The sequence below is a fragment of a genome, unplaced genomic scaffold (assembly GCF_019419815.1).
Source record: "Pyrus x bretschneideri cultivar Hongxiangsu unplaced genomic scaffold, Pyrus_bretschneideri_v1 Contig7, whole genome shotgun sequence".
Taxonomy (NCBI): Eukaryota; Viridiplantae; Streptophyta; class Magnoliopsida; order Rosales; family Rosaceae; genus Pyrus; species Pyrus x bretschneideri.
In genome coordinates this window covers 7,946,064-7,958,522 of record NW_025999809.1, presented here as the reverse complement: position 1 = coordinate 7,958,522, position 12,459 = coordinate 7,946,064, and positions in this window count along the sequence as shown.

Sequence of the window (12,459 nt, the reverse complement as noted above, 5' to 3'; positions counted from 1 at the left end):
GTGTGGAGAGTATTTTCTAACACAGAACAATTGTTGAATCTCAAAGTTTTCCTCTAAATCACAATGTTGAATTATAAATATTTTTTTTATACAACAATATATTTAAGAGAAGAAAAATAAATTGACATTGAACTTTCAATTCCAAAATTCGAATCTAACACCTTTCATTTATAAATAAAAAAAATACAACTAAACCGTAATGCTAATCCTAAACTTAAAACAATAATTATCACACTCTCAAATACAGACACACTTTCGTTAGGCATCTTGTTTTGGACTAATCAAAGTTTTCAATTATTCAATTTGTTAATGTGTCCGTAGCTTCAAAGTCCATCGGACTTGTTTTGATAATTATTCTGTTATTATTTTTTATATATAAGTCATATTGGGAGAGGGCCGTATTCGAACTCAAAATCTCTGATGCAAGGAAGAATGTACTTAACCAATCAAGCTAGTAGCCCCTTGGTAACTATTTCGTTTTTAATTTGTAATTTTCGTCACATGAGAGAGAAATAAAAGAGTTGGAGGAAGGGTTGTGTGAAAGACGTCGAATGGAGAGGCAATGAGATGAGACACAAAATGAAAACTAAAAAAAAAAAAATATTTTAATTTGTTTTCACTTTCAACATTTTGTTTCATGTTGTAAAGTTGACGATATGTGTACGGTGGAATAAAGTAAATAAGACACAATATTTAGGAGGTTCGGCAAGTTTGCCTATGTCCTCGGGCAGCAGTAGTACTTTCTTTCATTATCTGAAATAATAGGAGTATAAAATAACTCTTACTATTTTCTCCTTTCTCTCTAGCTTGGCTCATTGGTAATTTCCTTCGCATCTCTCTTCTTTCCTCTTCTCTTCCTTTTCCTCCATAACTCCTCTTTCTTTCCTTGTATGTTTTTCTCCCTCTTTCTTCTTCTTCTCACTTCTTCCTTCCTCCTTACGCTCTCATCTTATAGGAAAAAGATTACTATAGCAACACTATTCATTTTACAAACTTTCCTCAAATGAATAGTGAAATACTGTACATAAATAGTAACTCATCTGTTTTTCTTTATATGAATAATAATCCATCTGTTTTTTCTTTGGATGAATAGTAATGAACTATTCATGTGGTCCATCCACATATTATATTACAACAGTCCCCCTTGGATGGCCATACGTTAATTTCGGTCGCCTCGTTAAAATCTTGATATGTTTTGAATGATCCCTCTGATGAGTATCTCCTCCTAATTTTAAATTCTTTAATCTGACTGATTACTATGTTGATGTAATTTGATATCATTCATGATAGTTGAAGTGTTTGCTTCTGAAGGTGGTTCGCACACGCTCCAACTTTTAATGGCCATAGGTTTTAACCAAACTCCTGTATTTCTGAGAGATATGAAGATATGGCAATGAATGTTGCTTCCTTGATTGTTGTAGGATCAATTTATTTCCATATGTAAATGCAAATCATTTCTGAGAGCGATTTGTATGCAGGTTAGAGAGATATTCAGATTCTTGCTTGTCTAATAAGACCATGAATGTGTTATTTGGAATAGAAAAAGCACATGTCTATAATTTCCTGGACTTATCAAAAGATAAACTTTACTTCATTCTAATATCATATGTTGGTATTGTGCTTCATAGGAAATGTAACATCTGACTCAGTGTATTGTGCTAAGTACAATAAGGCACATACCTCACTAAGATATGGTACTCCTGGACCAAATATCAATTCATCATTTCCGTCATGAGGATGAATGATTTTTCTTAGTGTCTAAATATTGGTTAATCATTTGAGTATTTAACTCATAATCTTCAATCTATATGGTTTTTTTTAATACCATAAACATTTTGGATAAGATTTTTGTTGGCATATTGTTTGATTTGCAGCTTGAGACAATATTCATTTCAACACTTTATAATATTTCTAGACTCTTCAATAGTTCCAATCTAATATCAACTCTTGCAAGAGATTCAATGTGTTGCAACAATATCATAATGAAAGTACTCATTAAGGCAATTTATATCATTCATTGGCATTTAGTACATAATTTATGTTTTACCCTTCCAAGGCTTTTTTCAAGCAATTTGAATCCTTCAGGGATTTTCTACACTTCATGACACATTCTCCTTTGGAATTTATACAGAGCAACTTGCTTCCATGTATACTTGAGGGATTTACTTGTGAAGATATGCTTTGGGCATGCATAATTCTCCACTAAAATGAACAAGCTTCACAATGAGAAATCATGTTTCTAGGAATGTATTACACTTTCTGGTTTCAATTGAAAACCTTGTTTCATATTATGTGAGTGTATTTCACTATATTACAAATGCCCATACGTAACCTTTTGGATTCAACATCATTTGGCGATTTGTACTATATGTCCATTTTTCCACGTTCTTAATAAATTGTAATGGAATTGCCTTTCTCCATTTTGGCCAATAATTTTTCTTTTTAGTCAACAAATAAAAGAACGTGGCTCAATATCAATACAACTCATTGATGAATTTAGTAGCTACTGTAAAACCAAAATTAACATTGGTAATCATCAATTCTTGCTCCCATAATTCTCATATGCAGGCGCATGCATATTTATAAGTATTTCATTACTTTGGATATCTTTGCCTCTTCAGGCGTTTTACATTGTCTCTTCTAGGACAATAATCTCTTATTAGATGAATTGTTTGAGAATTTAGATCATAACCTCCTTTAGAACGTTATAAAACTTGGAATTCTAATCTCCACTTCTGGGGAGTTAAGTCATTGGAACTAGGGGTGGGTTGTTCAATCGGTTTGGTTTTTTGCCAAGACCAAAACCAAACCAAAATTTTGGTTCGGTTCGGTTTGGTTCATTTTTTTTTGTTTTTATTCAGTTCGGTTTTTTTTGGCTCAGTTTCGGTTTGGTTTGGTATTTTTATAAAACCTATTTTTTTTAATTTGAAAATTGAACTATGCTCTACAACTTTGCTTACAGTTTTTCCATTTCAAAGAAAGTAAAGGAATAAAAAAGAGAGAGAGAGAGAGAGAGAGAGAGAAAGAGAAAGAGAAAGAAGATGCAAGAAGAAACAAAGTGAAAGAAGATGCAGGGAGGGTCGGGTGAGGAGAAAAAAAAAAGAAGAAAGCAGAGGGTCGGATGGGGAGAAAAAAATGGAAGAAAGAAGAGGGTTAGGTGGGGAGAAGAAAAAGGACTTGGATTATGGGTTAATGGTTGCCCTAAAACAAAAGCTTAAACTTGAGTCTAAACTTAAATTGCGCTTGGAATATAAACATTCAAATATTAAATAAATAAATAAATAAATAAATAAACTTAATTATATTTAATTCGGTTAGGTTCAGTTCGGTTTGGTTTGGTTTTTGAATCACCGAAATCGAAATCGAAGCAATAACCTTCGGTTTGGTTCAGTTTTTTTTTTTTGGTTCGGGTTTTTTCTATTTCGATTTGGTATTTGGTTCCCTTTTTTTGCGATTTTCGGTTTTTCCAACTGTAACAACCTGTCCCCAAAAATTATGGTTTTTATAATTTTAAAATGTGAAATTACGAAAATGACTTTGTTAACTGCCGTATCGTGTCACGTAAGACTTGTTTCCTTGGCATATGCTTGTAGTACTTGTTGTTACGAACGCTGTGGGTATGAGTGGAATTGAAATTGGAGTTAAAACAAAGATTTTAGGGACTCGGAAAAATAAGGGTATTTTGGTCATTTTATAATTGAAGATATTTTCCTATCAAGGACCATTGGGGTGTTGACACGTGGCAGGTATGTTCCCCATTTCTGGGGTGTCTTCTCTCTCGTGACATCTCTTTCTCTAGAATTTTCTCTTCCTTTCTCTGCCTAAAACCTTCCCCTTTTTCTTTTTCCCCGGGACACACTCTTACCCACTCCTTAGCTCTCATCTCTCCCCTCAGCCACCCCTCTTTCTCTCTCATCTTCCATCTCTGCAACTTTCTCCTTCTCTTAGAGTACCACACACACACACTCATGCACATGTAAAACAACACGACGACTGCACCACTATCATCCTCACATCGTCCTATATTCTTCCCTAAGCCTAAACTTATGGAACAATCCTTGGACCCACATTCAAATAAAAAAAAAATCGAAAATGGAGAACTCCGACGAGTTCTCGGATTTTTCCGTTTGGGTAAGCCTCGGGACATTCTAAATACTTTCTTTTATCCTTGTGATTGTTATTGATCATGTTTTGTAAATTTGGATGACAAACTACATAGAGACATCGTGGAAACTTCTCCCCAGATTCCGGTGAGGGAACCCAAGACTTGCCGGCTGTTTTCAAGCCACGGCAAGCTATGAGATAGGTATGGTTCGATTCTTTGTTTCACGGGCTTCAAATTGATATATTGGGGTGCAAGGTTTGGTGGAGTTTTGGGCTCGATCGGAGCTCGAGAAATTTCTAGGTCGAAATCCTGACCTTTTTCTTCGTGGGGTTCGGTGACTCGTGAAGCCAATAGGTCAAACTTGACCCACAACCCAAAACCTAGCCCAAACTGGCAACTGGGCCCAATCCAATCATTTGGCCCAAGTCGTTAACCAATTAGTCCTAACCCAGAAATCTAAAGCTTATTACTTGAGCCCAGCCCAATGATTAGACCCAAGTTCATGACCCAAAACCAACAACCTAGGCCCAAAATCCTAACCGGCCTAACCTTAAACCTGGTCCAAACCCCCTTAGACTGTCGACCCTGACCTGGTCCAGCCGTTGACTTTTTCGGTATGCGTTGATCGTTAACTGGTCAACGTTGACTTTTTAGGTTTTGGTCTAGACCCCTCCTAGACTAATTTCGACGTCCTGAATCCGAATCCGGTATTTGTTTTCCCAAATTTGACCGTTTTGATAGAGTTTTACTAAATGACACTCTATTTGTGCTTAGGTGCGTTGGTGGGAAGTGGCACAATCCTCGCTAGTTCGAGCGGCTCTTGGGCAATAAAATATCTATGAGTGGATCCATTCATAACTTGCGTGTTTTTATAAAATATTAGCCTAGCATGTATTGCATATTTCTTAATTTGAGTATGTTTTAGATTATGCTTATGAATTTCTATAATTATGGTTTACGAAATATTTATGATCTATCGAAATTATGTTTTTACGAATGGTTATGAATTATTGGATTTGCATATATGAATTCCTATGGCCCTCGAGTATAATTTGGTTATGGATTTACTAGTATGGTTTACCATGGATTATGAAATTTTGAGCTTGTGAGCTCCGGATTTAATGTAAGACTCTTGAGGTATGTTTTCGGTACTTATCTAGCGAGTTATCATACAACACATCCACAAAGCTAGGGGTAGATATGTCTATGGCCATAGGACACAATGAATAAGTAGTGAGAGATTATGATTGTACCCCCAGCTTCACTAGCCCGGGGTTAGTGTCGGTGTGTGATGTAATATGTATATGCCTATTATTTGGCGTAACCTAGAGATGTACAACTTCACCTTCAGATGATGGACCCACTGCATATACATATAGATATGTTATATCCTCTTCTCCGACATAACTTAGAGTTGTACAATTTCATCTTCAGGTGATGTACCGTGGTTTCTTCACTAGCGTAACCTAGTGTTATACAGCTTCACCTTTGATGATGGTTATGCCTTCGGGCGACTATGATACCCCTAGAGAGTATAGTATAATAAGATTTACGGATTTGCCTTCGGGCGATGATATTCCCATTTCTAAGCATTAGTTTCACGTACATGTTTTACAAATGTTTTTCACTGCATGCGAAGGTTTTCATAAAACCTATACGTAGTATTATATATATGTTGGCAAAATACAGGGTTAGTATGTTCAAAAATAAAATGGTTTTCTTATTATTAGTATTATTATTATAAACCTTGGTCTATTCACCTTTTGGTTTTTGCGCCCCCTTAAGAGTTAGGATCGAGGCACATGATCCTAACGTCAAGACTCTACAACATAGGTATCCTCGAGTCTCTTCAGTATAGATATCATTCCCTTCTTCGTATCTTTTCCTAGTAATCCTTCCATATTATTCTTAGTAGTTGTATGCTCTGAACACGTTCCTGCATTGGTATAATCGTTCTAATTACATATATTTCATTTGTATGCATGTTTAAAATAGCTTCATCACCTTTGGGTGTCGACCATCACATGCCTACCTTGGTATGTGGGGATATTGGGGTTAGGGCGTGTCACCAACCCACCCCTAATTGGAACCTACACATCAATCATGCTTCATGCATAAATATATTAAAATTGCCGTGTTCATGGATTATCCCTTTTGGAACTTGAATCCATGTTAGCAACTGTTATCTTCAGTCATGCAACAGTTTAGTAGTGATAAGTCTATGGATAATCTAACTGAGACTTTAATCTGTGCGGCATCTCTGTAACTTGCAATCAATTAGTAATTTTCATTACCCTTTTGTACATCATGTGAATGATATAAACTGGTAGAGTTTGCTGGGGTTGTGATTAGGATTCCCATCATTGAACGTTGGTCTTCCATTCACTCAGTCAGCCACCAATTTTCTCCCTTTGGACCTCTGTGGACTCATCGTTGATCATTCTGCTTCAGTCTTTTGCCCAGTAGAGGTGGTGTGCAATCTTTGCCCTTGGATGGTCCATCACTTCTTGGTGACTCATCCATGCTTGGCAGCTTCAGTGTAAAGAGCCAACAAGCGTACCAATTATTCTGCGGTGTTGGTGACTTGAGGCCCGACTCCAACAATAGTTGAAGATGACTTCTTGAGAGAAATACAAGGTAAGGAATTAGGGAAAAGTTCCAGACAGTTAGTTCTTGACCGGAAATTTGATTTCAGGTTCCAACTAATTGCTTTCTTTATCCTTGTCTTGTAGGCAGTAGTAAAGGCAAAGGAAAAGATAGGGAAATAGCATGATATAAGATACTCTTACTCTCGACCCTGATGATATGAAATGTTTTTGCTCTTGAAGAAAAACAGTATTAGACTTTGATACTGATGTAAAACTTCTCGACCAAAAATATTTTCTTGCTGAGAAATTGAGTTTGGCTTTTTGATGGACTTGGTTGAAGAGGTATTCTCGTAGAAAATGAAGAATGAATATGTTGAGAGGTTTTGTTGTAGATGCATTCTTGACAAGGAAGATGAGTTGGGTGTTTTGGAGGTGTGCCTTGCCATGGAGGACTAAGGTTGATATATATGAGGATTTTCCAATAGCAGGTAGTGGTGCGTATGTGGCCTTGTCACCCATGCTTGTCAGGAATAGTGGTGTAGTTAGAATAGTGAACTTTACGCGTTTTAACTTTGCCAGAGATATTTTGACAAAGTTGTCCTTGATTTCCAGAATGCTGAGATTGCGTTTGAGAAATGTTGACGAGCTTTATTCAGGAAAATCTGGCTTTTGAAATTCAGAGAGCGGTGTCTCTTCGATTTTTTAAACAAGTGGTTGTGTTGTCTCTCATTTTATAAATGTATCAATTGTATCCAACATGCACGATTTGAAAATTACCCGCCTGTGAAAATTATCTTTGTTGTATTTCTGAAATTTCACTTTATCCAACCCTTTTGTTTCATCCATTTTGAAAATGGCTTGCTTATCCAACCTTTATTTAGATTTGAGTCTCGGAGGAAATTCACACGTCCCACTTCAGGATAATATATGGTGTTCGTTCTTCTTATCTTCTAATAACCCTCTTATAGTTGGAGACTGTGTGATGAGGGATGATATAATGGCTACAATAGTAGCTAGGAACATTCTCACTCCCAAAGACAAAAGAATACTTTCAAAAAGGTATGATGAATTGGTCATTCAAGACTCTTTAGCTTTCAGTGTTCAATGTGCGGGTTCTGTATCCAACATGGGCTAACGCTTACTTGTTCGAACTCGCCAAGTTGAAACATTAATGGTTGAGGTGGCAAGTCTTAGACAAGAGATTAGAGGGCTCAAGCACAAGAATAAAGAGTTGCATAAACTTGCAAATATTTACTCGGTGAGCATGAAAAGGAAGCTCGACCAGTTGCAGGAATCCGAAAGTCGAATTCAAAATGATCACCTAAGATTTGTGGCTAGACTCTGAAGGCAATTGATGCCTTCCCTTTCTAGTGTTTTGCCAGGTACTAAGGCTTCACATGAGCAACCTTTGTGAAGGCCCCCCATTTGTTTGTTTTTGTAGTTGCAACTCATATGTATGTGTGTGTGTGTGTATATAGGAAAATTCTTTCTCTTCTGGTTTTATACATGCCTGAAACTTCTGGTTTAGTTTGTTAGATATAGGAAACTATAGAAACTTTTGGTTCCATTAATATGAATCAATGAGCCATTAAGCAAAGATGTTTTCTAATATATATACTTCCAAATGAATTCTTAGGCATTATGAATTCATGAAAGTATCTCTTGTGTAAGATGTCAATGGTCACAAAATTGGGTTTTGCTAAGTTCATTATTTCCTTATTCCCAAAATGAAGAAATTTAGGTATGATAAAAATTGCGATAATTAACTCATACCACATATAACACATGTCTATACCAAATGTTAGAAGTTCAAGTTCTTTACATTATTCATATTTTGAACTTCAGGTCAAAACATTATTCATATGGACTCGAAACTTATTCTCAATATCGACATCATTTTAGGTTCATAGTTTTGGAACTCATGCCCCTACTTAATATGTACACGGATTAAGGAACTCATGGTCGTCATTTACATGAATCAAGGGACTTATGGCTTTCATTTAATAGTCTATGGACTAAGGCGCTTATGACTGTCACTTTAATTTAATTGAGGAACTATTGTTCTCTCTATTGATTCAAAAACTTCAGGTTTTCATTTGATCAAGGAACTTTGGGTCTGATCTTTTTTATATAATGATGATCAATGAACTCCAGGTCTGATCTTTTTTAATGGTGGAACTTTAGGTCCAATCATTTTATATGATCAGGATTAAGAAACTTCAGGTTCTAATCTGATCAAGGAACTTCGGATCCTTTTATATACTCATCATAAAATATAGTACACTAAATAAATTAAAACAATAGGTAGTAATTCTAGCTATGGTAAATAAATTACTCTTAAGTAAATAAAACTTGTGACAAGGGCATAAATATCAAAGCTTAAAGTAAATGGTAATAATTCCACCCACTGTAAATAAATAGAATTTGTGATAGGACTTTAAACCAGCAACATTCACATAAATATGCCAAAACAGAAAAGACAACGATTAAGTCTGCATCTTTTATTTTTTATTTTTTTTCTTTGTCAGCCACTTTCTTTTGTTTCATCCTTTTTATTTTATTTTCATTTCACGGTTTTAAGTCTCTTTAGTTACCCAGGAAGTAATAGTAACAATAAGTCCCAATTGGTGTTCCTCCTCCGGTGAGTTTCGAAAAAATCAAAATGGTTCCCATAAGTTTTGGAGTCAAGAGTAGTGCCTGCAACTTATAAGAAGATCAAACCGTTAGATTTGACTCAAAGTTTAGTATGATATGGATAGGAAGATACTGAACAACTTTCATGAAGAAACAATTTTGATCTGAGCTACTGAAAAAGGAGTTTTGGTACTCATAAGATGGCTGTCTAGTTTTTTGCGGAATTGAAAACTGGCTTGGTGTTTCAGACATCTGCAACGATTGCACCATTGGAATATTCTGAAAATTTGATATGTCATAGGTATTGTGCGGACGAACAACCTTCAAGAAGAAAGTATCTCAATCCAAGGTCAGCAAATTAGAGTTCAGAGGTTGTTTACATGACTATCAGATTTTCTACCAATAATAATAATAGTTATATAACCAAACGTATATTTACTTTAAGAAAATTAGTCATACAAAGATATGAAGACGAAATGAAATAATTTTCTTATCTGTGAGATTCCAGCCAACAAATGTGAGATAGGTTGTGCTTCATCGAATTTATGGCGTTGTGTATTCTATCGACACAAGAGCTTCTCGTGCTGATAACGTATTGTAAAATCGACAATATGTGTACAGTGGAATAAAGTAAATAAGACATAATATTTATGAGGTTCGGCAAGTGTGCCTACATCCTCGGGCAGCAGTAGTACTTTCTTTCATTATCTGAAATAATAAGTGTACAAAACAACTTTCACTATTTTCTCTTTTCTCTCTAGCCTGGCTCATTGGTAATTTATTCCGCATCTCCCTTCTTTCCCCTTCTCTTCCTTTTCCTCCATGACTCCTCCTTCTTTCCTCTATATGTTTTTCTCTCTTTCTTCTTCTTCTCACTTTTTCCTTCCTCTGTATGCTCTCATCTTATAGGCAAAAGATTACTATAGCAACACTATTCACTTTACAAACTTTCCTAAAATGAATAGTGAAATATTGTGCATGAATAGTAACCCATCCGTTTTTCTTCATATGAATAACAATCCATCTGATTTTTCGTTGGATGCAAAGTAACAAACTATTCATGTGGGCCATCTATATATTATATTACAACATTTCATTCATTCTTTATATCTTTCCTTCCGTAACACCACCCTTCTTTGTCCCTCCTTTCTCCCTTGTATTTTCGTTTTCATATCTCAAAACATAAGCGAAAACTAAAAATGAAATAGTTTTCAAACAATCCTAACGTTTGGATTCTTGAACTGTTATGTAAGCAAGTAGTCAGTTTATTTATTTCTTCTCGTTTGTTTTTTATACAAAAATGTATTAGTATATTGAGGAGGTGGAGAAAAAATTGGTATTGAAGCCATTCAGAAGAATCGAATCTAAGATCTCTCACTTATTAGTACTGAAAAAAAAATACTATTGGACCACAATATTGTGGCTTTTAATTTTATGTTATTAATTAAAACCCTGATAATTGGTGTTGACTCCCACCTTGCTCCTTTGCCTCTTAAAAGTTAATTTGAATCTTGTAGAAAGATTTTGTACTCTTTGGTCTCATAAATGAGTCGATATATGCATGTTAACATGTTATACAAAATTTGTTCCTCTCTCTCTAGTTTAGATATGAGTTGTCTCGAAGGATAAATTGCTTGGCCCTGGCATCTGAAGGCAGGCCAAGTCAATAAAGGAAGGAAAGCAAGGCTAACTCCTTTGGAAATTTGTTGTATAGATTCAAGTTTTAGGTAGTTTTATTTTTTATTTTATTTTATTTTATTTTTATTTTACAAGTCAACATGAACATAAAAGGCAATAGGATAAAAAAATTGAGTCTTTTGAGCTACTTTGTTCACACTTCTTTGTCTCAAAAAAGGAATGGAGATAAGTAAAAAAAGGAAAATGGGGCGTCACAAGTAGGCATTCTTACAATCGTAAGAAACCACTAGCTAGCTAGTCTCCCAAAGTCACGCAAACGTTATCATGTTGATTAGGTGACCCCATTCAATATCATACAACTTTCCTTCGGGTTTTAACGCAGTGACAAATTCATGATTTCTCTAAGTATTCATAATAGCAGTTCAAATTCTTACGGGAAATGAATCAATTCTGGGTTAATTGAATTTGCTGATAACAACAATCATGTATATCGACCATACATTCAGAATATGTACTAAAACCAATGGTCGACATTGACCATATATTGACGCATATTCATACTTAAAAATATGCAGTTAACCACAACGTAGGAAAACTTTATATTTTATGGTGGAAAGCTTGTGCATTGAATAACAAATATATTTGATGGAGCTGGTATAGTTTTGGTTAATCCTCAAACTAATGACTAATGCGCTACAGATGTGCCTTGCTCCAAAACAAGTACTACATGAAAACTGATCAAAATCCTCTGCCCTTTGAAGGGGAGGGAAGGCTAAAGAGTAATATTAGTGGGTTCAAGCCAATAAACTATTGCAGTGGGGTTCCTGAATCAAGTCCAGACTTAGCTCAAACTCAATACTGTCCAGAAAGATAAGTCGGTGATCATGGCCAACATAGCCACCATAGATGACCCACAAGACTAGCAAGAGGCCACAATTGCAGCAGCTGCGATATCAGGTCCAATGGGATTGCAGGAACAATATAGTAGTTGACCAGTTTTGGTGTGTAATCAAAATACACAGAATCTGAACTTGGGGAGCGCAAGTTCATGCAGAATTTATGGGGCCAAATGATGATAGAAATACAGCACATATATATATATATATATATGTATTTCACTGTGTTTAGTCGATGTGGATTCTTATAAGGATATGATTGTGATGTCCCAATTTATATCAATGTAACAACAAAAGTCGAGCACTAGACAGAAAAAGAAAAGTTGCACCTTGATAGATTAAAAAATAAAGCCAACAAATGCTCATTATACTTCGTTCTTAAATAGTGAAGTCTATCAAAGATGTCTTAACTTAAGTACATATTTTCCATTATTATGTCCCCTCTGTTGGATATATATCAACAATCTGTGATAAAAATATATATGCTAATAAATAATAAATGCGAATAGGAAATTAACAAAGTATGAACAACAAAATAATATTGAACAGAAATATTGAAGATCGAGGCTTGCATACCGCAATGTCCTTGATACAGAAA